Source organism: Augochlora pura, chromosome 1 (genome assembly GCF_028453695.1).
Source record: "Augochlora pura isolate Apur16 chromosome 1, APUR_v2.2.1, whole genome shotgun sequence".
Classification (NCBI taxonomy): Eukaryota; Metazoa; Arthropoda; class Insecta; order Hymenoptera; family Halictidae; genus Augochlora; species Augochlora pura.
Window position 1 is genome coordinate 17,278,450 of NC_135772.1, and position 27,303 is coordinate 17,305,752.

Consider the following 27,303-nt stretch of genomic DNA (forward strand, 5'->3'; position numbering starts at 1 on the left):
ATATATATATATTCGCACGCGGCTGTTCTCGATTTTAATCCGCAAAAATCGTGAACAAGAGTGCGTTTAATCGGATCCTCCAATCAGTTTATCTACTTCGTGCGCGATGCAGCTTTTCAACAGCCGATCGAACGATCGTCAAAAATTGCTTCGACGAGCTTAGATTCCAACGAAAATATCGAAAATTATATAAAGTGACATTCTTGTCGTTCTTATAAATATGCTAGTTATTTATAAAGCTTGTGAAGTTTAGCATTAAAATTATTAATATTCACTGAACCGAAAAATTCTAATCATTATGATGGTAAAGAAGATGAGACGGAAAAGGGTTAAGGAAGCCCAGCGATTGAATAAATACACAATAAATACAATGTCTCTATCTCTTCTAAAAAATTATTAAATAATTTATTTCTCTATTAAAAAAATTATTTGGATCAAAAAAGTTCCAATCATTGCGACGTTGAATAAAAGGACGCAGCAAAGGGTTAAGAAAGCCCAGCGATTGAATTAATACACAATAAATACAATGTTTCTTTCTCTTCTAAACAATTATTAAATAATTTCTTTCTCAAATCGTTGCAACGGTAAAGAAAATGGCAAGGGGTTAAGGAAGAGCCCGGCGATTGAAAGTCGCGGAAGAATTCGTCGCGCGAGTCGGTGGCACGGTCGCGATAGTGATTAAAGTAGTCGAAACGAGGACGAAATCGAGCGAGCAGAGGGTAACGATGGGATCGCGATTTAGCGTTCGGATCGCGTATCAGAATCCGGAACGGCACCTGATCGGCATAAAAGCCGCGAGCGAGCGAGCGCGCCCCCGCGCCCGCGATCGTTCGCGTATTCCACGGGGGTAATGCCGCGCGGCGATGATTTGCAGCCATGCTATTTGGAACGCATATGCGAGTTATGCCCCTCGCGACGCCATTACTTATCCCGGGGAATCGGTCGCGCACGCATTACGAAGCTGACCGACTAATTGGGGGGGTAGCCGGTCTCGCTCCTCCACCCCCTCCGACGCGTATTTCTCAGCCAGTGCTCGCACAATTACCGACACTTCGACTCCTCATCCGTCTTTCGTCGGCTATACCCCGTTTTCTTTTTTTCGATCGACGCTATCCAAGCTTCGCGTAATCTCCTCCTCCCGCTTGCTCGATCGCTCAATAATGCATCGCTCATCAACTTGTTTTCGTTCCGTGTTCCCCCGTCGTACGACTTCTACCAAGAACCGCTCGAATATTGAATACTCGTGGGCTTCGCGTTTGTTTTTCATTCGGTTCGATACAATTTTTAGCCTTTGCACTCGGAGCCATTTTAACCCTTTGCACTTGGAGCCATTTTAACCCTTTGCACTCGAAGCCGTTTTAACCCTTCCGAATTTTATTTCAATTTCGTTACCAACAGCTCCCAACGCTTTTAAGTATTTTATTTGGTATTTATTTTAACCAAGAAATAAGGCAATTTGAATAAATGAAGGATGAAATAAATTCACTTAAATATCCGTTTTATTTACGCTATTGTCATATTTTGAAATTTTTTAAGAGTATGATACTCTTGAAATAAAGACTTGTAATAAAGACTTTATTGTTATAAAAGTGATTTTGGAGCAGAATAATGTTTGGAATAATTTGGAATAGAATAAAAAGTAGGGCTGTGCTCGACGAGTATAGTCGTCATGGAAGAGAATCCAATATAAATTATTTATAATTTTCATTTGTTTGTTTCATTTCGTCTCGATCTCTAAACATTTCATACATATGAAAATTTACGAATATAATTTAGTTTTCGCCAAAATTACAATTTAAATATTAAATTATAACGAAATGTTACCCCGTGACGGATATATGTAGTCGTCAAACACACTTAACTGGTTAAATTGTAATTTTAGCGAGTACGAAAATGTGTTCTGCAATTTCAAAATGTTTAGAACATTTTGAGACTTCCCTTTTAATTTTTTAAACGAGAGTGGTGGAATAATGAACCTCATTTACTTGCAGCACGGTGTTGTGTTATAAAGCGAGTGGAAAACTGACAAAATAGAAATTTAAATAATACTAAACAATTTTAGCAATTGAAACGTTTAACTGGAAACCGTATGACGTTTTCTTTGCAATTATGGTCGCAAAAATTCGATCGCAATAATTTTTTAGAAAAAAAGAGAGAATTTATATTTATCGAGTATTTATCTCAAATGTTTAAATATTGGTGGCAGTAGAATAAAATTTATTTGCTTAATACTATAAGCTTTAAATGCTTATTACTATAAATCTCCGCAACACATGTATCATTTATAATGTTTAAACAAGTGTTTTTGTCTTTGAGCTAAAAATAGCTCATTTCTCTCAATAATTTCAATACAATAAAAATAGTGTAACTATATTATTAAATTTGCCTTATGCTTCAACAATTTTCTAATCCAACTACCCATATTAATTGGTGACATTTTCGAGCCATTTTCATTTATCCATAATTTATTTGTCGTGTTCATTTCTCAAGAAAATTCTCCTAAATACATACTTCATATTAAATATTTGTTTAAACTGCTACCACAGCATTATCATATTAAATATTTGTTTAAACTGCTACCACAGCATCCGCATAATTTCGCTACACGTAATAGTTTTTTTTTAACACAACAACCGGACAAGTGTTTTTGCGTTCGACGAAGGTAGCGCGGCTTGATTTATTCATAACGCGGACTCGATACAGAGAATCGGCGGCAAAACAGAGACGCGGCCCCCTGGCCGTAGTCACCGGCGACGGGTTCCCCCGTTGATTTATAGGTGTCCCACATTAGACAAGAGCATGTATTACAAGAGCGCCGGTTAATTGGAATCGCGATTAATATAGCTGCACGCGACGGTACCGCACCGCTCTGCAGTCGCCGTCGCCGTCGCCGCTGCGTCTGTTGCTTCCGCGAGAATAACTTGCTCTTCCTGTCCAACTCACGAAAATACTGCGGCGAGAGGCTGGTCTTCGCAGAAATGAGTTCCACCGTGGTCGGGATTCCGACCTGGGGAATACAGCGTTTCATTTACGGCACACCCCGACTCGATCGTCGGCTGGCGGCACTGCCACCGGAAAGAGAGCCAGATCGAACTCGTGTCACCCGTTTCCGTCCGCAGAATATTTTCTCTTTCGCCGTTCCCACGGACGTTTTCGCTATCCGCTGTTGAATAATTGCGTCTCCCTTCGAATTTAAACCTTTTGCGCTCGAACGGCGGCTCTGAGGCGTCAATGAAAATTCTTATATTGTTTGCTAAATAATTCTCACATTGTTAAAGACTTTTCTATTTAAAAGACTGTCAAAAAAAAGATAAAATAAATAAATAAAATAATAATAATTGCAGTGAATCTGGGCTAAATATTATTGTTTATTAATGCGTAATTTAATTGCTATGTAAATATCAGCACCATGTTTATTTTATAAACGATATATTTTAATAACAATCTGACAAAGCTCGTGGTCATATTATTATCACAAATTATTAAATCCTCAATTATAGTTTATCAAAACAAACATGGGGAAGTCTATGTCAAAGTAGTCAATAAACATTCCATTATTCGCACGCAGTTGTTATAACAATTAACACGTGAAAGACAAACTTTATAATCCAATTATCACCGATCAACCATGTTGACGTCTCGCAAAAGTTCTATGGTGGTAATCAACTCCGTGTACTAAATACGATCACTATAAAATATCTAGAGAACAAAGTTGATAATGACAAAGTTGATAATGACAAAGTTGATAATAACAAAGTTGATAGCAACAACGTTGATAACAACAACGTTGCTAACAAAAAAAGTTGATAACAACAAAGTTGCTAACAAAAAAGTTGATAACAACAACGTTGATAATCATTTCAGTCGCGGTAACAACGTTGTAGATCTTTGAAATCAGGATTCCTTGGTTCTACGCCGAGCAACGTTGTTTCGAGGGGTCGGCCGCTGTCGCAGCGTGGACGTCGATTGTTGCGCCTATAGAGTCTTTAGAAATGTATGGGCGCAAACTCCGCGCACGTGCAGGCTCCCACGAACTTTACGTGGCCGATTACACGTTACCAGGCATTCGTAACGTACGGTGGAAGTGTAAATGACACCCGATCGTTGCGGCCGGTAAGTGGCCTCCTACGTTCGACCAATAGCGAGCATCGCGTTGTGTACAATATTCGAAAATAATAGCTCGTGAAATACGAAACAAATTCGTGCGGACACCGATTGACACGATATACACCTAAGCGCGATTCGGAAGCACCCCGGAACATTAAAGTAATTCATTTAATGTTCGATGAAACGATTTTCGCGAGGCAGACTCTGCGAAAAATCGAGATATAAAATTGTATAACATAGCATAATGTTCTGTTAAAATTGTGTAATAATACTTATTCATAAAATAACGTAACATAATGTTATATCAAGATTATGCAATATTAAAACATAGCATGATATTATATTAAAATTATGTAATATTATTTATTTATAATATATCATAATACAATGTTATATCAAAGTTACGTCATAATAGAACCACACGTGTCAACATAAATACCGCCGCGATCGTAGAATGAAGCCGCGCGCGCGAGAGATCGCCTCGCTACAATGAACGCTCGAACGGTTCCCCATCGTTTCGCAGCCATCGCGTTTCGACCGGTCCGCCGAAACACCGTGCATCGTTCGCTCGTTTCCAAGCGTCAGTGGTGGATTTGTATCAGGATCCGCGCGGAAAGAGGCAGGACTCGTCGACGCGGCGTTCAATCTTGTCCTCTCCCCTTTTAATCAGCGCCGCAGTCGCATCGCGGCTAAAAATAAGGGTGGGGTGTGGAAAGACGGAGGATAGATCGCGGATGTTTTAATCCAAGGGCCGATGCATAGCCGAACGTCGGCGAGACGTGTATATTCGACAGGTTATCAAGCAAAGGGTCGCGCAAAATGGCGGCGATTTCCTGGGTCTGGCGCAGAGCCCCCCTCTCTCTCTCTCTCTCTCTCTCTCTCTCTCTCTCCGCGGTGCATCGGTGTTTGCAGCCACGTTGCACCGCGCGCGGTCGAGGATTTTGCGAAGCAGGCCGCGCACAGACCGACCGACCGACCGAGCTTTATCGCTCCCGCCCCGGCAGCCCACGGAAGCTGGCGAGCACGTCGTAAATAATCACGGACGCGAGACGCTCTCGATGCTGACACCAACGATCGAGCATTTTTATTGTCCGGTCCCTCCACCCCCAACCCCCGACGCCACTTTTTCCCGCGTTGATGGAATTCTTCGACGAACGCGCATTTTTATCGGGGATTCTCGTATCGGTTAATTCGCGGCCAAGATTCCACGCGTTTCAAACAAAACCCTTGGCTAATTTCTGGCTGCCGGGTAGTCGACGGCCATCGGTTTATTCGACGCCGTAGCTATTTAGTGCGAAGTAATAAAAATTATACCAGAGAAATATTGTCTTGTAAAAGTTAGTGAAAATAATTATTGCACGATGGGTGCTGCGATCGCAGCTTTAAGCTTGGTAAATACGTACAATTTTATAAATTGTTAATATATAAATTAAATACAATTTTAGAAATTGTAAATATGTAAATTATATACAATTTTAGAAATTGTAAATATCCAATATAAACTATATACAATTTTCTAAATTGTAAATATATAAATTCTATACAATTTTATCAATATATAATTATATAAATTATAAACAAATTTGAGATCCATACATTGTACAATGTTTTATAGAATAAACCACAGTATAATTCCTCCAACATTCTGCTATTAAATACAAGGAAATATTATATTCGTTTCTTACTAAATTCTAAATAATTCCACAAATTTTTACTCCGACCCTAGCAGCAGCAATAATAATAAATTGTTTATCCCTCGCGTTTCCTCTATTTCGCATCTGTATCGGGACACAACGAACGGGCAATGCGGGGTAGAAACGTGATGCAGGCTGTTCGGTTTCGCACATTTTCCCGTCGAAAAGGTGGACAACTCGTGATCCCGATTTTTCAATATTTCCATCGGGAACGTATCCAGAGTGTCGCGCGCGGTAATTTTCGCTCGCCAGAGACGGCCGGCGCCGCGCTCGCGCAGCGTTCATCGCTATCAGAAACGTTCACAATAAACCCTGCATCTCCGTCGACGGGAATTTCTGAAAATGGTCGTCGCGCGCGGCAAGCAGCCCTCACGGTGATTTATTTGTCCATTTTACAGCGTTCGCAGGGCGTCAGTCGCACGGGGGGGGACGTGTGCGTACCAGCGAAAGTACAGGTGCGCACGCAATGAAAATTCGATTGCAAGCTCGTCCGGGTACAGGGTCACCGTAGCTGGAACACGCGGTTATTTACGGCGTGCTTCGCGTGCTTTTTGCCGTTGCCACCGCCGCCGCCGTCGCCGTTGGTGCAGCCGTTGCAGCTTCCACCTAGCCCGATAAAATTCCCTATTTCCCTTTTCTTTTGCCTCCTCTGTCTCTGCGCTGTCACCGAGAGCCGAGAAACTCTCGCCCGCCGCCAGGAACCGCCGCATGCTATCGCCCTTTGTTTCCGATAACCTGATACCCGCGAATCCGACGTCGGATTAAAAATTGATCCCCGGCGAACCTTCATCCCCCGACCCTGAAACGCCGCCGACACCTGCGAAACGATCTCCTCATCCTCCCCATCCTCGTCGTCCTCCTGCGTTCCGATTTTCCATAACCGGTACGCACGGTCACGAAGAATTTCGATCTCCGGAACGTAGCGACTCGGAACCTATGCGTCCTCCGATATTTAAAATAATACCTCGCAGTTCGTTCTTCTGCTTTTGTTGGTCTTTTTTGAGAATTAATATTTCACGCGCAGCAAAATTGTTACAGCACGTTCCAAAATAATTTTTATATTATAAAACATTTGATTTCAAAAATTATTAAAAGTATCACTGTTGTTGCACGAGTTGCAAGATTCAATTTCATATGCATAAAATACATTTTGTCATATAAAATAGAGATGGTATATGTCGGAGAAGTTACTTTAGAATCACAGTTAAAATGGCTTCGAGTGCAAAGGATTAAAATCCGCGCCGGAATGTAGCGACGTAGAAATCTACATCGTTCCTCTGCACTGTTAACCATCGTTTCGAATCGCAACAGCGAAGAACAGACTCGCGTTGGCGCCGGTGTGTTTCGAAAGATGCGATCAGCGAATGAACGACGGGTGTCGGCTAGTTCGTTCTACCATAGTTCGAATGTCGGAAAGTCCGCGCGCGGCGCGCCGGTGTGACCCGGGCGTATATAACTTCACTGGCAGCATTTCAAGATAATTCAAGATAGATTTGCACGGATCATGGGATATACGCGACGCGGTGGGGGGGGATGGCGGAGAATCCCTTTTGACGAGTCAAGCTCAGTCGAATGCGTGCCATTCGTTGATAACGGGGTTTGCCGACAGCTCTGCCGTGTTTCGTGAAATCCGGAGATTCGGACTTTTCAATTTCGTTGGCGAGAGAATCGGCAGCCCGGTTCGGGGAAGAGGGGCCCTACCATCCTCGTTGGAAAGACGGCATTAGCGCGTTAACGATCCGCCGATTCGATCGACACCTTGGCAACAAATTCGACGGCTCCCTCCCTCTCTCTCTCTCTCTCTCTCTTTTTCTCTATCTCTCGCGATTGGAATTTTCGAAGCCGCCATCGCGCGTAGGGCAAAACGCTCAGTCGTGAACGAAGACAGCGAAATACTCTATCTAACCCTTTCGCGCCGAGCGCCGCACATATGCGACATCCACTCCACTGTGGGTACAAGCGCCTCATACAGTCAGTCCCATAAGTATTCGTACCACTCATTGCTTATAAGAGAAATCTGTTAAAATCAAAGAATGCGTGTAAAATTTTGCAATAAACTTTTTATTATCTTATTTAATATTTTTCGATGTGAGGGAAAAGGGAAAGTTTGTAGAAAGCCTAATACGGAACTAGAATTAAAAAATGTACAACCAACTGTGGGAGGGTACAAATCAGGGTACAAACACTTATAAGACTGACTGTACGTTTCCTTGTCGGCTGAACATTTTTGTTAATTTTATTGACATGTTGGATTAACCCCTTGCACTATCACGTCTTTCAGAGCTACGTCGACGACGACTATGTCGTCCCTAATTATTTCCTTGATGCCAGGTTATGTCAGGATCGATGATGTCAGGTATGACAGGTTAAATAAGGGTTAAAGGGAAACGTATTCGCCGTTTCCGTGGTTCCCCGAAGATTTCGTTGTTCCGCGCGCGATGATCCCCGGCCCGATGTCTGCGCAATGTCTTGGCCGAGCAGTCACGCTCGCGCGAAACAGCTAGGTGTCTAGCCGGCGGGCGAGCGGGCGGGCACGAGAGCGACTGCAGAATTCCATCGAGTGAGTTTCGGCACATCGTCTGTCAGAGGTCCGTCCGCCGGAAAGATAGACATTGCCTGGATGTCTGGAGATCCGGGATCCGACCTTCCGGTATGTACGGCAGCCGGGCCTGGGTCCGACGAGCAACGGTATGCGATCAGGTGGCGCAAACGGTCAACGAAGTGTTGCTACGGTATGTCGATGGTTTCCTCTCTGGCTTTCGGTGTCCCGTCGTCTATCTCCGCCAATTTCTTATATCGTCGACGACCGGGCCGGATCACGTCCACCGTGTTACGACGCAAAGGATAATAGAGACGTTTTTTATGGATACGTGGATCGTTTCAAAGTGGCGTGAATTCATTTTTTTTTTTAAGAGGTAAAATATTACCGCACGATTTACGATTAATTTAGCGCGAACGTTTCATTTATAAATAGCTAATATTTGATATCTGAAAAAATGCCGACGCTTTGTTCAATCGAATATTGATCAATAAAGAAAACGGGTATCAACTGTCAGGTGTCAATTTACATATTTATTTGTTTATCTGTGTGTTTATCTGTTTGCTGATTGGTTTACTGATTTATTTATTGATTTGTTCATTTATTTATTTACTTATCTATTTGTGTATTTATTTGGTTATTTATTTATTTATTTATATATTTGTATATTTATTTATTTTATATATTTGACCAAGGTATCTCATTACATCGCAGAAATAAAACGGCGCGAATGGGTTAAAAGTCGTCGACGAACTTGAATAACAAACGAAAGATCGTCGCAGATTTACGCGAGCGAAGTGCCGGATTCGGAAAACAGGGTGCGCGCGCGCGTTGTGCTTTGCATAGGTGCCCGGTTAATTCGAGGCTCGCCGCGACTCATCCGTCGCACGAGATTTTCATCGTGACTCGTTCACTTTTCCTCGTTACACGGTGTCGCAAGGGTCCCGCGGCGACGCGGCACGGTACTCCCCGAGGTGGCGACCACGCGCCACGAATTATTAAGGAGTCCCGCAATTAACGACTACTTTGCCGGTTAGTTAATCGCGGTATGCGGCGGTGAGTGTGCCCGGGGATTAAATCTCCGAAGACGGTCGCGGAACTCCGCGCCGCTTGCCGGCCCTTTCTGTTTATTACAGTTCAAGTTTCTGTTCCCGTGTTTCCCCCGGTAGAACTGTTCCGCGCCGTTAATTCCGTGTAGCGCTCCCACCAGGATTATCTCTTGCCGCCGGTCGCGCCATTTTCTTCGGCGAGACCGAACAATCCGAATATTTCTTTTCGCAGCAACGCCGGTCGTCTAACAGAGAACAGCGGTACAGAGCGGAGCAGTTCTGCGAGGCACGAGGATCGCGAGTTCTGCGTCCAGCAAAACCAAAGGGCGTCTCTCGGTCCGCCGCTTAGAATCCGCGTCGCGGCCGGTGTTCGGAACACGCTTACAACTAAACAGGGGCTAATTTATGTGGTAATCAAGGACCGGCCGCCGACCCTCGTCCTTTGTACTTATACATATGCGGCGTTGTCGGGGCGTCACGGCGTCGCCAGTAATAGCGACGAATTGTGACGTTACGTGCGTGGACTGTATTAAATGGAGGACCGGAATTTAGTGGAGAAGAAACTTATATGTTTAAACGAACGAGACGTACTTTAAAAGAACTCTGCGACGACTGAAACCGATGCCATAAACGGCTAAGAGATAAGTCTGCATTTTTATATAAATACAGCCACTTAGAGTCACTCATAGCGGAAATAACTTATGGGACGACCAAAGAATGTTAGTACTGAGCACTACCAGGCTTGGTGCCGAGAGTATTTCCAACCTTCGGCTTGTCGAATCACCGAACAGCCAGGTCCTTGCACCGATGACTCTCTCCCTCTCTCCCTCTCTCCCTCTCTCCATCCCCTGTCTCTCTCCTTTCGCAAGCCTTTGTTTTACGATCTCCTTGTTTCTCTTTCATCGGTTCCCAGCAACACGGTTCCACCAGCAGCCTGTCTCCGTGGACGCTAGTTTCATCGTGATTCCATCGCGTATCCACGAGCCCACACCCGCCGTGAGATCGCAGGCACCTGTCCACCCGCGCGGTTCTTGTGCTCGCAGTCGCAGTTACAGCTGCGAGGGAGTCGTAGTCGCCGGGCAACCAACCGTCGACCATACTTATGAATACGGTTACCGTTCGTGTTTACGCTCCCTGTAAACTTCGGTTTTCGTGGGTACACTGTCCCGACCACGGTGAGACGTCGCCGGACCGGCTACGACGACGGCCACGGCTGTGCTATCCCGTGTTTCCTATCGATTGGAAACCGTCAAACTTCGTGATACAACACGGCCGAGGAATTTGCTATGGAGCCGGCTGCTCGCGCAAACACCTTCATAGACAGGGAGACAGAGAGAGAGAGAGAGAGAACATGGAAAGACAACGTCCGTGTGTTTGTCTTCTGACAGAGGACAGAAGATCCGTGGAATATTTGCGAGAGGTGACGAGGAGAAGAGATGGAAGCCGACACTTATCCGCGCTGTAACGAATTTCACCGGACAGCAGATGTAACTCGATTACTTCGCACGGTTCGAGATGATAGGGAGAAGCGGCGAGATGAAAGGGTTTTCTTTTCTAAGATCGTTTAACATGTTCGTCGTTATAACTGGGTGACAGGTATGATTCTATGGGATATTGTTAGGTTGATGAATTTGTATAAAGGTAGCTCTGTGTGTCTTGGTTGCAATTTTTAGTTTAGTAATAATCCGTTAGGTATGACTGATATTTCTCTTCAATTAAATCTGAATAAAACTCTTATACCTTGTCACCAATGTCTAAACATTTAACTAAAATTATATACATATACTGAACATCGATTTTCTTGTTGCCTAAGAATTAATTAGAATCGAATAAGTAGTAATCGTTATAACTATAAATTAATGGTATATTAACACTATATAGACCCGCGTATCAATTAGATCGCACGCTATTTATTTCAATCTAATAACTTAATATAACTTGGATTAATAATTCTAAATTAATTTTAATTTAATCGAAATAGATACAGTTTTCTCTCAAGAAAGAGTATACGTCTTACTTACATAAGGTCTCTAAGGTAACAAATAACTATATTAACAACAGTTGGTTGCGCCATCAATCTAAAATATCGAAGTAAATGCAATACAAATTATCTGCAAATAGATTTCTAAACAAATTTAACCCTACAGAGGATAAGGGGATTAATACCGCGTCTAAAGTCTGTCCCAAGTAATCTCGCACCCTCCGGTAGCTCTATCCCGACAACGAGAAGCGTCAATAGACAATGATAACACTTTCAGCCCCCGATTAGTCAGTGGTCCGCAAAGTGGCCGGCGGCCGCTGTCATTACCGGGGGTATATAAAATATGCGCGCGTCCTCGGTACGTGTACAACGCGGAAGAAGTTTGGTTGTACCAACGGTACCGCGGACAATGTAGCTGGCGAACGGCCAGCACTGCCAACCCAACAAACCGTTCCATTGCCGAAGGTATGCGCGGGCGTACCGGTGCAGTAGCATCAGCAGCGGCAGCGTCTCTATGCAGGTCATATCAGGTTCCTCGGTGTACGGGTTTTCCCACCGGAAAAGCTGCCGATCCTAAAATTTCGCAAAAAGAAAAAAAGAAGAAGGAAAGAAAAAAAGAACGGCAGGATCGCGTGCCGGATGATCTATTCGATCCAGCTCGCCGACTCGTACCAACGGGGAGGGGAGGGAGGACGTCGATCGAAATTCCCCGGCGATAGATGTCGGGCCGGGGGAAAAAGACGTCTCTTTTCATTCCCCGTACATGCAATCCAGCCGTATTGAGGCCGAACAAAGGGCCGATTGTTCCTTTGACACCTGAACATCCGCTTCCTCAGAGTTCTCCCTCCCCCCCCCCCCTCCCTCCCTCCCTCCGACGTTTGGCGACCGGTTCTCCGAGGAAATTAAGGTTTCGCTCTTCCCTCGGCCCGCGTTTAATGAATTCCACCGGCGATCCCGTTAATTCGCGTCCACGGACGCGGCCACGTCGTCGTCGTCGTCCCTTCTCACGGATCGCCTGCCCTTCGCCGGGTCTAATTTTTCATTTATGCCGGCCAGAAGTCGACGCTTTAATGCCTCAGCCACTGAGATCAATCCCGCCGATCGAACCCGCCGATCGATCTTCCATCGGACGGATTTGACACGATGCTGGCAGCCGATTTCTTTGAAACCGGGGGGGGGGGGGGGGGGGGGGGGGGGGGGGGGGGGCGGGGGGTTAGGTCCGCGGCGCGGCGAGGTCGCCGCACGGATTCTTCCGGTTCCGTTATTGTTACCGTCGCGCAATTTATACAACGATCGTTTTCGATTCGCGCGCGGGGTCCTCCCGTTGACTTCCGCGGAGCCAATAGCCTGTAGAACAAAGGGCCGACAACTGATATTGCCCCGGTAGTTTGGCAATTTCCCAGCGACGGTCACCCCCCCTCCTCACGATTTTCACCGTTCCGATTTTGTCTGGCCGCCGCCGCCGTCGCCGTCGGGGAGAACTCTGATGAGTTTTCTCTCCGGGCAACAATGACACCCATTATTCGATCGTTCTCATTACCATCGGCCTCATTATTGGCCGCGCGAAAGATTCGAAACGAGGCGACGGGCGCGCGAGGACCTTCTGTCCGCTCCTCGCTCGGAGAAAAAGGAAAATAGGACGCGCGCGCGCGCGCGCGAGCGCGAGGATCGATGGGGAATATAAAGGAGGAGAATTTCAACGCTTCCCGGCGATGAAAAGTGTCGGTTATGGTCCCCCCCCCCCCCCCCCCCCCCTGCCCGGCTCGGAGCCCCTTTCCCCCCCCCCCTTACTTTCCCTTCTAGTCGGGTTTCAATCGATTGCCGCGCCGCTGGCACGCATTCCTCCTCCTTCGCGCACGCGATTCGCGCGTCCGCGCTCGGTAAAGGGTTCTTCTCTGCCCCCCTCACCCCCGCGCGCGCGCGCTCGTCTCCGCGGGAATACTTCGAAAACTCTTTCGTGACAGCTCGTTAATTCGCAAATTGCGTCGGCGTACGACGCCTAGCGATAATTGGAAACGTCAAACTAATCGAACAATACGCGGCCGCTCGCTACGGGGGGCGGGGGGGCGAGGCGAGGGAGGCAGGGGTGGCAGGTCGGGCAATCTTAAGGGAAAACGAGTCGATTCGGATGACACGCGCGTCGACCGAATAATGACGGCGGACGCCCGGATCGAGGGAAAGATGATTGCCATCGAGAAAATGGAATGGCATGACGCGCCGCTATCGGATCCAGGGATAAAAGTCGAACGGGTATTGCTACGGACGATGTCAATTGTTTGAGAGCGATCCTACGGACTCGTCTTTCAATTTCAGGCGGCTAGGTCGCGTTGATTTCTCGATCGTTAGAAGTAGGGTCTGTTGATAGGTTAGAGAAAATTATAATTATTTGTATTAGTTTCGATAGAATCGAGAAGATCGTCGCGTTGCTAACCCTTTGCACTCGAAGGGTGACTTTGAGGCATTATTAAAATTGCTATATCACAGGACGAGATCATTTTTATATATACTGTCGAAATTTAGGTTTAAAGAATTGTTAGAAGTAAAAATATAATTATTGTTGGTAGGAAGCGTAATATGCACTTGGTTATGTAAAATGGAGATAGTATATATTAGAAAAATTGTTTTATATTTATAGTTAAAATAACTTCGAGTGCAAAGGGTTAATATTACGCAGGAACTGCTATTTAAAAATTGTCAATTTTTATTTTAGAAAAAACAATTCCTTTTACATAATTTTATTCAGTCACTTCTTTATCAATATAAGTGCTGCTATCTTTTGCCAATTTACGAAGAAATCGATTGCATTGATTTATTTATCAATTTTTTTCTATCCTTCGAAACGTCCACTTGCATATTTTTGCGTCGGTTCATTCGATTATACGGCGAATGTTTATGCAAATGGACTCTGCGTTGAAATTTATATCGTCATCGGCTAACTCTAGAAATATATTTTTTTATCTCGTTACTTCTGCATATTTCGCCCGTCGCGCGCTTATTTATGTTTAAAGACACACGGAATAATATATATATCGCGCGGGAGCGCGTTATTTTACGTGGGCGTGCGTGCACACGTGTGATGCTCATCTGAATCATCTATCTTGTTAAATTAATTTAGTCTATTATTCAGCGCTTGTATCATAACCGGATTATGTTCGTAGCAGTTATATATCAATATAATGCTGAATACGCCGCCGCCGCCGCGGCGAATCACGTTTTCAAAACATTCAGTTTGGTAATTGAACATTAGTTATAGCTGTTAGTATTTCGAGTTCGAACAGTTTCGTATTATTATTCGAGCAACAAAGTGCACTTCGGCCGGGCGCGCGTTTCGACGTTTCTAAAATTCCGGAAGCACGAAAATTTCGGGTTCCGTGAATGACGAGGATAATAGATCGAAGACGAACACAGTTTCGTCGAACGGTGGTGTGAATAGTCGATAGTAATATTGTTAAGTCGTAATAGAATCGACGATAATTTTATACGTATGGAAAAGAGATAAATAATTCGGAAGGCTATAGAGTGGGGAGCAATATTGTGTAAACCATATTAAAATTGTAAAATTTGTATTGATTTATATAAATACCTTAATACTTTTAAATATTCTTTTTAATTTTACTATTACTTGAAATAAAAAAATGCAAAGAACTGTCGTCTTTTCATTTTTTTTTCTGAGTCTATAATAAAAATTTCATTGAATGTGTAAAAATCATTTGTTTTTGGTTGAAATTTGTAAAAATGTAATTTTTGCGATATTTAATAGTTTACAGGTTATGTTAGGGTCACTCGATTTAGATGAAATTTCCAGTAACCATATAAGTTACCCAAAAGTATTAATTATAGCTAAATAAGTGAAAAGACTACATTCTTTTTTACATCTTTTAAATCCCAAGTAACAATAAATTATTTCAGTCATTGTACAATGAATAACACCCTCTATCTATAATGCAAGTCACTTAAACCTGCTTTAAGAAAGTGATACCACTTCAAAGATATTAACACAATTCTACCACCAATTAAACAATATCGTCCACAAAAGCGTATTCAATTAAAAAATTAAGAAAATCAAACACGCGCACAATAATCACACCAACCCGAACAATTTCCGAAGAGATCGCAACAGCTGACCGGTTCCTATTAAACTCGACGCGTCCTATACCCACGCACTTAATGCCGCGCATATTTACAAATTTTCGCGGCCGTTTTGCATATTCTCCATATTTTTCGTGCATAAATGTCACACGGATTTGCATATCTATCCCGCATAAACAACCGCGGTTCTAGTCATAATAAAACGAGAGAACCCCGCGCGCTCCGAATGTTCGGGGGGGGGGGGGTGGAAACCCGGAAAACGAAGCCGGGGTCCTCTCTATATTACGGCCCCGTTCGGAAAGTTTTCCGCCGCTTTCCTCAGATAAAAGTGTGAAATTAGTTTCAAGACCGTCCCAAGTTCCCCTCCTCCCTCCCACTCGCCCCCACTCCCGCAGACCATTACAAACTTTTAATTTTGTAATATTTACCATATTTCCGGCGCGGGCACGCTTGTAGCTTACCAGCTTCTCGCGTTTATATTAAGCGGTGTCCAAATTAAATTTCCTCTCTGTTTCGCCGGTCTCGCCGCGCGCGTCCATCGATCGAAAGGGGTGGACGACGCCGCGTGTCCGTTTCGGCCGTGAGGATCAGGAAAAAATCGGCCGGTCCGATATTCGCTGACGCGCGCGCGCGCGCCCGATTATAATAACGAGTCGCTTTTGACGCATTGTTGTACGATCCGGTCGCGTGGCTGCGAACTTAATTAATGGGGGCCCCCGGTAGCTGGGGAGGGGGAACGCCGTGCGAGCGAACGGGGGGCGGCGGGGCGGTACGGGGAGCCGTGGATTGTCGCCGCGTTAACGCTAATTATTTCGGATATTTTATTACAGAACATTACGATAAATCAGCGGAAAATTCGACGTTCGCGGCCGTGACTACGCCTTGTCAAATATCTGACGAGAGGTCGTCGCGTGCTGCGCGCCACCGGGGTTCGGTCGGTCGGTGCCGGCCGTTCGATCATCGGTCAATTTCGTGGACGCTCATTCATCGATGGAATTCGAGTGGCCGCATTCGCGTGTACGAAATTTTAATTAACGAACTGCCGCCGCCGCTGCCGCCCCGGCGCAAAAACGGCCGAATAAAGTTACGCTTCGTGAAAGGCTATTAGCCCGCGCAAAACGTTCCCCGCGGTACGTTTCGCAAAAAGCTACGAACGTGGTGTCTGGCTGCTCTCTCCTGCCTCCGCCGCCATCCCCCCGTCCTCCAACCCCCGCTGCCGCCGACCCCGCGCCCCTGCCCTGCCCTGCCCTGCCCCCCTTGCCGCCCCGCCCGTCCCCGACACCCCTCGCTCAGGCAACGGCCTCATCGAGAAATTAACATAGAGTAATTATCCGGTCAAATCATATTCCCAACGTGTAATAGAGGCTGACAACGCGTGCAACGTGAAATCAGCGTTTTATTGGCCTGCCGCGGAAACGCCGGGGCCGGTTTAACGAAGATCGTTCACCCGGCGGAATGCTCTGAAACGAAGAACGAATAAACAAATTACTGCGGATTCTTCCGAAAACCGGCGCCGATTGCGCCAGCGGCGCGGCGCGCTTTTACGTTTCGCCAGCCACTCCCGCGGGAGCCGCGATCCTTCCCGGTTTCCGAACAGCGATCCCGGTGCTTAAGGGTTAATTAATTAATGTCGCTCGCATTTATCAAATCGAGCCGACACGCTGTTCAGAACTCCGCGGACGGCTGCGCGGGATGTATCGATTTGGTCGTGTCGATTTAAACTTCGAATTTGACGGCATTAACACGTGTCTTGAATGATGCGATAGTTTTTGGAATAAATAAAGGTATGTAGGAGTAACTCGGAGGATTAATAATAGCGGAGTATAATTATTTTAACTGTAAAAAAGGGTGGATGTATTTAAAGTTGAACCATAGATTGTTTATTTAGTGAAAGTGTTAAATAGCATATTTATTACTAGAGATCAGGAGTACTATAGACAAGACTACAAAAATGAGATTAGAAATGTGAAATTCAACGAAATTCACATTCGAAAATGTGAAAATTATTTGAAATCGGAAGTGCTATAGAAAATGCCTCAAGGATCAGGTTAAAAGTGTAAAATTGCTATCGCAAAATGCAAAATCTGTTAATATTTTTTTCATAAGATGTTGACGATAAAAATGAGTTTTCAAAAGCTCGCTCAAATCAGTTTAATATTAAATAACTTTTCTGTTAAATATTCGCTGTAATCATATCAAAGAACATAACCTTAATACAGCCACCAAATATGTCGCTTAAAATCTGCAAACTATTAAACACTAATATTGAAACTAAAGTGAAACTGAAGACTATAAGATATATGTCTACTTAGTAGAACTAACAAACAGCTTATTTATTATTCCAAACTCTCATCTACCACCATTGGCGAAACTAGCGCATAAAAATATTTTCGCTTGAAAACTACAAACTATTAAACACTAAAATTAAAACTAAAATAAAACTAAAGATTATCTATTTAGTACAACTAACAAAAATCTTATTTATTATTCCAAATCTCGTCTTCCACCGCTAACGAAACGATCATCTTATAAAACCAGCTTAAACGTTATCACCACCGGCAGCGTAGTTACCGATGCAACCGGCTCGGCTCAATCGTATCTCGGACCGCCTTAGTTTATGCGTCATAAAGCTTCCGTTTGTTCTCCGGCCGTTCTTTCTCTGGCAAACTGGAATTAACGGCGCGATAACGTCCGAACGTTTCCGAAACATTTACACCGAATTAAACACCGGGTCTACGGTGTTTGTGCCGCTGCGCCCCGCGCGCGTCGATTCCCGGCTGTATTTCAGCCCCGGGAGAGCGGCATATTAATCGAACCGAAGAGGCGCGCGCACCGATTAAATTTTCTTCCCTTTGTTTCAGGTAAGTAGCCCTTCGCTGATCTACCGGCTACAAGCTTGTAAACTTGGCAAACTCTACCCGGCCCAAGTAAGTGCCAAATCCGTGTCTAAAGGCCGGCGCCGCCCTTCCGAGCCCTCGAGCGATCGCAGTCTCTCGCGAGTCGAAATATATATACATATATATGTATATATAGTTCTCGATGTTGAAACCGAAGCCCGATCGGTTTCCACGGCGAACGGGTCCAGGTGTGCCGTCGATTCTGTTCGGCGTATTGAAAAATAAGAGATAGCATTAATTTCGAATTTTTCACTTGGCCCCATTGTTCCGCGCGGCGAACAGGTTCGGCCTCGCGTCGCGGCCATTTTACAGGCTTCACTTTGCGCCAGTATTATATTCGGCCGCGCTGGAAAATGGATTCCGCGTCGCTCGCCGCTTGAATAGGGCGATTCAAGAATCGTGGCCTTTTCATACCCGTGCCCCCTGTATTTTTCATGTAAAAATATTCATTCGATCCGGCTCGCGGCCAGAAACAACGCCGCGGATTTTTCGAAAGCGGCCACGACAATCGCGCGCCGGCCGCTGTTCCGAACCGATGAACCCGGGATACGAGAGGGGCCTCTGCTGCGCGCCAGCACCGCGTGCACCTTACGATTGGCCGGCGCTCTAAACCTGGAAGGTATAATCCTGCGACGGTTAATGGCGAGCATAACGGCGTTACCGTATCCGCGCTACGTAAACTGAAACACGCTTTAACCATCCATTAAACCGGCACGTCTTTAACTCGTCGGACACGAGCGATTTTACGCGCTTCTAGATTTCCGGCTTATCCGCCGTGCCGGGGCGGTGCGGTTAAGGACCGATCGGGGACCGATGGTTTTTCTTTCGAGTTTCACGGCGTCACTGTAAAAAACCAGCGATCGCCGGATCGTTTGGAAATTCACGAGCGGGATCGCGGTTCTTCGAGTCTCGTCCTATGTGCTGCGCTGTGATCCGCTTTGGAAAATTCGGTGACAGTCGAGGAGAAAGATAGCTTTACTATATTGATAATTATGCTATTTTTATTGCTTTTCAAAAAGGAGTGTGGAACTTGGAAATGGAGGGATAAATGTAATTGAAATATTTTAGTTTAGTTGAAATATTTTAAGTAGTATGAATATTTAAAGTTGATCGTTTTGAGAGTAGAATATTTCGTGTGACAAAACTCTTTACTTAAATATAATTTATACAATTAAAAACCGACGTCAATTATCAGCCTTTAATCGCTACATAAAATATTAATTCCAATAACAATGAAATTTGAGGTTAGAATCAACGCTTGCCCTAATTTCAATATTATCCGATCATAAAAGGAAAAGAGACAACGTTTCCCATTTCCGTCACAAATATAGAAAATTCGTCGTCGAACGGGAAACGCGTCCGGGGCGTATCGTACGATTAAAAATCCGTTCTAGAGAAGAGGCGATCCAATTTAAATGATATATTTACGCGCGATCGTAGAAACGTTTTGAGATTAAATTGGAGTTCAAACGGTCCCCGTCGAACGGAATGGATTTTTGAAGGGAGGAGAGAAAAAAAAAGCGGGGTTCTCGCGTTTCATTCCGTGGATCGAATTAATCGAGCGTGCTCGTACGGCATGCAAATTACGAGTCGGCGGGCAGCGGGCGGTCGGCGCGGGCGGAGTCGTAAACGCGCCCTTGACATTTCGTGTATCGATTCGTTGATTAATCAATTGAATTTTCGCCGGGGACCCTTCGATCGTGTTCCCGATCGCTTTAACGCGCGGTCGGACGTGCTCTTAGAACGGCAGGACGATTTTTGTCTCTCCCGCTTCGCGACCGTGTACACCTGATCGGCGGAGCTTTTATTAAATTCCGATGGTTCGACATGGAACGGGAGAAAAACCTTTGTACCAGCCGGCTCCACACACACCGGGAATAATTGATTCGCGAGAGACACCGGAATCAAACGCGGCCGCGGCGCTTCCGGCACTGTCAAGGAGCCGCGCGCGAACAATAAAACGACGACGGTCGCGCTGGTCGGCTATCTAATTCCAATATTTTACAATAAAGCTTGCGAGGTTAGGTACAATTCCGCGGGTAGAATTCGCGAATCTCTGCACGCCTTTAACTATCCGATTAACTGAATATTGTATCCAATATCCAACGATGGTGTTAGAATCGTAGATAAAGAGAATGCGAACCAGTCGATCGCGAAATACTTATACTTTAACCCTTTGCACTCTAAGCCATTTTAAGCCTGGATCTAAGATAGCTATTTTAACCAGCTGCATTTCCATTTCGCAATATAATAATTTAGTACTATTTATAAATACGAAATTGAGTCTAGCAAAACTTCTACTAAAATATAAAATAGCCAGTGTTAAACAGAAAATTCTAAAAAACCGATTCTCCAAAATGGCGTCGACCAAATTGACCATGAACTAAACCTAAACGAAAAGACGAGACGATAATGTAACGCGTCGCAACAACGCTGTTTGGACAACGACGGCAGACGATAGCCGACGGTGTTATCCGACTCCCGGTGTTCATTAAGGAGTCGTCGAAACGTAGACTCGGAAGTTTTTCATTGCTGCCGGAAGTTGTTCGCGGAGGGTCCTTGAATTTCAATCCCGATCGCTTTTAATTGAATAGTTAAAAAAGTTTCGTCGACGGGGATTCCTCTTGTCGCGCAACGACGCCGTCAAGATTTAGGGCGGACCGTTTAACCGACGAATGTTTTCCCTCAGAACTTCGCTCCCCCCCCTCGCCGCCCTAGCCGCCCTTGCCGACGACGAAGGAAGCGGAAGTACCGCGCCGCCCGCGCCCCGCCGACCAACCCTTCGAGCACCGCCGACCCGGCATCCCGTTAACCCACCGCTCGCGGAACCGCGATACGTACATACAGAGCGAGAGAGAAAGAGAGAAGAGAGAGAGAGAGAGAGGGAGAGAGAAGTTGCGGCCGTTTTAGGTGAAACATTAACGAAGGAAGCATTTAAAACTTGAAACTCGGCCGAACTTCTTACGCGTAAACATTAAAACCATCCGCCTAAGTGGCACCGCAGCGCCGTGCCGTCTCCTAGCCAACAGGAACAACCGGTTATCCAACGCTTCGAGCCCCGGTTTACTCTTGATGGCCGCGTTTCTGCTCGGCATTAAGAAACCGGGAGAGGGCGGGGGGCGCCGCAACCCCCGTTGGAAATTATTCTCCCCCTTCTCTTTCACCTTCGCCCGGTCGTTTCCGTTCGAGAGCTATCGAGCGCCTAGCTGGAATCAAGTGGATTAATACGGACTCCCTTACTCAGTCAATTGTGATCGAGTAATGCATAGCGCGAGGATTCATTTTACGCGTTGTTTTTTATTCATTTTTGAGGACGCGTGATATTTTTCGGTAGGGGGTAGAAATTTATATGGTGTGGAGAGATTTTTAACACGTTCGTCGCCGAAATTAGACACTAAAATTCTCACATAATTAAAGCAATTTGATTAATTAAAATAAAATTAAAGAGTTTACATTTATCATAGGGGATGGCGTTGGAACTCTTTCGCATGCGAGATATCATAGTCGAAGTCATTCTGCTCGAATAAATTGCAATAAAAATAAATTTTTCAAATTGGTCAGAAATTAGTGTCACCCAGATATGGGTGACGGGGTGACGAACGTGTTAATCGGACAATTGTATATTAAAGTAAAAATTTGGATAATTATTTTAGAATTTTTTCGAAGCTGTTCTTAATGTCTAGAATAATATAAATGTCAGTTTCGGGACTGACAATATTAGTAAAAATATTTTTCGTAGAAGATGACCTTTCGTTTTTTAAATAATCAGAGCTTTATTAAAAGGAGAAAAGTGTCTTCAACCCCTTGCCGTACCATTTTCTTTACAATTGTTACGATTAGAATACTTTCGATCGCGCTAACTTCTTAAAACACAAAAATAACAACAAAACAAAGACATACCACAAAAATATTTAAAATACCTAAAAATTGAAGATGCCAACATAACTCCCAAAACTAACTCGTAAATACTATTCTCGAAAGAGAAAAATTAAGAGCGTAAGAAACACAAATGTTCGTAGACTGTAACAAAGATCTAAATCTTGATGGAATCGGTATCGTTCGATCCATTCGGCTATCATCGATCCCCATCGAAGAAAATCGCTCGGAGACGCGCGGGGGCCGATGACAGACGATTTCGCGGCGGCGGCGACGGCGTCGGCGAGACCGGAAATCGGAAGCGATTACGGTCCGCGCGCGTGTACAAACGGGCGAACGTATTAGCGAAAGCAGTGATCCGTGGGAAACTCGAAGGGGGGTAAACCTTTCGCAGGAATCTAATAGAGTTACCGTCGGGGTCCGAGGATTACTGGAAAATACGTTAGACCGGCTACGGGGTCGGCGCTGCATTGCGGTGTACTCCACCACACACGAGGCATCTATGATCCGGCGTTGTGTGTAGGAACGATGCAACGCCGGCCGGTTACGTCACGGTGGTGGTGTGCGAGCGTGTGGGGGTAGAGGGGGAGAGGGGGGCTCGGTTCCGTCGGTGAGGGTTTTATCGGCGGATTAGCATTGCTTTACATAGTTTCGAACGGGTTTGCATAGGTTTCAGACCGCCGTCTGCCACATGCCGCAAAACCGAATGGAAGCTCGACGAATCCGCAAACCGATTTTCAGTCGTTCTAAACCGGAATCTTCTAATCTTGCCGTCGAAAGCATCGACCTATGGAGGCCGTCGACTACCTGGCGCGCGATCTCCCCAGGTATCGTAGATCGTCGGGAGCGCGCCGATCTGCCCCCCCCCCCGCGGTCTTTTAAACGCCTCGCAACAGATCGGGAGGAAGGAACTTTCGGGCGAGCGGAAAAGTGGCGTCGGAAGCTTTCAGGGTTTACGGTAGTCCGATGGCAGGCCTTTTGGGAAGTTAGGGGCGGCCCGCGAAAGTAACCCCTTTTAAAATCTCAACGCGGAGCCGATTACCCTGTATGGATCGACGGATCGTGTATTCCATGGAAATCTTGAAGACCTAATTACACAAGACAAGAACGAAGGAACTAACAGCGCCGTGGCTGTTACCGCTATGTCAGGGTGCTAAACTCGTGACACCTGTCTCCCCTCTAACGACACGGGAACGATTCTTTCGCGGTATTAATCTTCGCGCTGATGAAAGTACAATTTACAACGGGTGGCGGGTATAAATCTCCTTTTTCATTACGGTGTGTAGGCCCTCGGGCGGCGGACAAAGGTGAGCCCCGGGTGCCTTGAAATATAGCGGCGGGTCTCTCGGCTTCAATGCGTAACGAGGGCCGTAGCAATAAATATGAGGCACAATGGATAGTAATTAGAGTGTATTTTAATAGAGGAACAATTAAGAAAGTGGGTCGCGCGCCGCGGAGAGGACCGCTCGCGTTAGGTAAGAAGGGGTCTGAGCGATTTACGCTTCGCGCGCGCGCGCGAACGAACGAGCGAGCGAGCGAGCGAGCGGGATAGGAGAGGAAGGAATAGCATGCGGCGCAGTTTTACACGCCGGCTTTCATTGCCCATCTGCATCGGTATAATGGCTGCTCCTTTAATTAGATGTGCGAGCGCGCGATGCTTTTGTCCTCGAAAAAAGAGGAACGGAGAGACCGGCGAAGGACGAGAAAGGATAATTCCCTTCCGTGTAACCGGCACTTGGCCAATGAACCGACCAATCCGCCTTAAACGAACGGACGCGTCCTACTTTGTCGAGTCATCGAAATTACGTTCGCTCGATTACTATGTTCGCTAGGTCGCTACCTAGCGTGTATATGTTGGGGGGAAATGGGGGAATGGGCGGTCAGCGGGAAACGAAGGTCAGTGTTCGTGTTGCGAAATGCTGCTTTCAAAAATCTCCAGTTCTTTTGTTACGCGTTCTGGCATTGGGTTAACCCTTTGCAGTCGGAGCGATTTCAACTGGAAATCCAAAATATTTCTTCGGACTTAAATCCTAATTAATCTTTTGTCCGAATTTAATTGCAAATAAATCTGATTTCTTTCTTTTCTTTTCTTTTAGTGTTCACTTTAAATAAATAATATATACGTAATGCAGCGCACGTCTTATAGAATATTTCCTTAAAAAATAATAGAGAAACTTTGAAAGAAGAAGAGGGACAAAAAGAGAAAATTAAAAGCAGTGTTAAAAGAAAGGTAAAAGTAGTCAAAAGTAAAAAATTAAAAGTAAAATTAGAAGGTATAGGCGAAGCCAATAATGTATGCACCATCTGCAATCAATTTCGACGAAACAATGAAATGTGGTATAGACGCACCTCATGTGGTCGGCGCAATCATGGAGAATGTACCCGGATGGGATTCTCCCGAAAAATATGAGCGCGATGACTGTATGACACGGTGACCACGATTACGGGCAACGTGACTGCCATTGCTCAGGTGCGCCGCCACCAGAGGGGAACAAAACTATATTTTTATAACGTTAATTTCCCCAACTAAATCGTTATGGATATCGCCATTTTTATTTTTCACTTATAGTTTACTGCCTACAGTTTATGAATAGTCACTCTGAATAAATAATATTTCACCAACTAAATCGTTATGGATATCGCCATTTCTATTTTTCATTTATAGTTTACTGCCCACAGTTTTTGAAAGCTTACTTTAAATAAATAATATTTTATTGGGATAGAGCGCCGAGTAAATTAATCGTAGAACATTTTACTCGAAAAAATTTATTCGAACAATACATTCGAAAAATTTATTCGGAAAATTCATTCGTAAAATTTATACGAAAAATTCATTTCAAAAATTCATTCGTAAAATTTATAGGAAAAATTCATTTCAAAAATTCATTCGAAAAATTTATTCGTAAAATTTCTTCGCGAAATTCATTCGTATAATTCCCTCGAATCAAACATGCCCACTCTGCCATCCCCATATAGCAGCCGCTATTCAAAATAATTAAAAATGCTAACAAAGTAATTGAAATTACGAACATAATTAAACAAAAACTGTCTTTCACAAATGAAGGAAAAGCCGTAGCACAAATTGTGAAAAGCTTCCGATTAAAACCGATCGACGACAACAAGACAATAAGCAGAGGGGTCGCGATTCTAAAAGATAAGCTAAAAAGAAGGGAAATCTGCCCATTCGATCGGCTAGCTGTTAATAACAACGATCCTGCTAATTGCTACGAACAACGCGGGTTCAGCTGCGCAGTTGCAGCAGCGCCGTGATTCGACATAGAAGACCGCCGCGATGTTTAGTCAGTTAATGAACGGGAAGAATTAAAACGAGGAGCATCGGGAAAGAGTGGATTTCCTCGTGAACGAAACAAGAAGAACCGAGGAGAAAGAGGAAGAGAAGGAAGAGCGAGAGGCGGATGAAGAGCGAGAGGAGGAAGCGTGAGATGAGTAAGCGAGGTGGTAGGAGAAGAGTGACGAGGAAACGAAAACATTTGAATAAAGTCGTCCCTCGTTTCTCCGGCGACCCCATCGATATCCCCTCGAAGTAAATTAAGACAGAAAGGATTGAAAGTTTAATTGCATGCAACTTGACCCCCCTCTCTCTCGCCCCGCCGCTTTTTTTCTTGCTTACCAGTCCGGGGGTGAGGGAGCGCGTCTAGACCGAATCAACTGAACGCTTAGCGTGGATATCGCGGATCGCGAACCCGGATCGATAGCGTAGAGGGGGGGTTCGGCCGAGGAACGCGAAAGGAAAGTGGAAGACGGCATAGATGGGAAAAAGGAATTCGATGGGTCCCGACGGCGGGGGGGCCGGAGGGGGGGGGGGGGAGGGGGATCCGAGCGGACAATGGAGCTAGTACGTAATCAGAATGAAACCAGAATTATGCAGATGCCGGATATCCGATGGAAAAACCGGGGGTATTCGTGTATTCTTCGCGGGGGGGGGGGGGGGGGGGGGCGACCCTTTAGCCAATAGACATCCGGGATTTCCTGAATTGAATGTAAATTACCGTTTGCTCGTCCTCGCGAAACGGCCGATCTGTCGTTAAGCTTTTGCAAATAAGCCTCGCCATCCTCCCCTCCTCCCCCCCGCCCCCGTCGCGCATTCATTTTTTTTTCCTCCGCCGGCGAAATCCTCGACGAGGAAATAGAGCGAGCTTTTCGATCAGCCTGATCAAGCGGTTTTTTTTTCCTTCGAACGCGAGGCGGCGCTTTGGTAACCGACATCGTTGACCGGTCGTTAACGCTCGAACATTGTGGCGAGCCCCCCCCCCCCCCCGGAACAGAATATCGCGGCGTTAGGGCGTTAATACTATTTTACTTAACGCGCGAAATGACGCGTGGTTAAGCGGGGAGGGGGGGCGCGTCCGCGCTCGTATAATTGTCGATGGAACGGATTGATAGGACATAATTGGGTGGCTAATGAAATACAGAGCTGTTTTTCGACCGCGGGTCGAATAACGCGGCTGGATTTTATAATGACAGGCGGCGAATTATTGTCGATACAATTTCGCTGAATTTCCTTCGGCTCTTTTTTACCAATCGCCGCTTTGCGATCGAGGGGGAGCCTCAGGGGTCAAGGGCGTTAATCGTCGAAACGCAACGGTGACCCGTTAGTTATTGCTTTTGAGAGACTGCTATAAGAGATTTATATATTATAATGACAGGGAGCGAATTATTGTCGATAACAATTCGCTGAATTTCCTTCGGCTCTCTTATACCAATCGCCGCTTTGGTAAGCGATCGAGGGGGTGCCTCGTCGTGGGTCAAGGGCGTTAATCATCGAAACGCAACGGTGACCCGTTAGTTATTGCTTTCGCGGAGAATTTGGTAGCGGCCCCGGGTCTCCGGTCTCTCCGGGCTGTGCGGCGAATAATACGATCTCGTTCCGTTCCCGTGGCCGCGAGACTTGATCGATGATCACCGATGACAAGCAGTTTCGTGCGCGGCCGCGTTTACATACCCGACAAATTAATCGGTAAACGCCGAGTGCGCCGTTTACTCGTATTTGCGCGAACGGGCGCCGCATTCCGCGAGCTATGTTCATCATTACTTGGCGGCCATCGTTTCG

The 27,303-nt window shown here is 45.5% G+C and overlaps 1 protein-coding gene across 10 annotated transcripts in view; it reads left to right on the forward strand.

Annotated features, from left to right (window-relative positions):
• Positions 1-27,303, forward strand: part of LOC144471129 (CUGBP Elav-like family member 1-A) — a 359,655-nt gene that overhangs the window by 79,949 nt on the left and 252,403 nt on the right. The gene's annotated exons all lie outside the window — the stretch shown is intronic.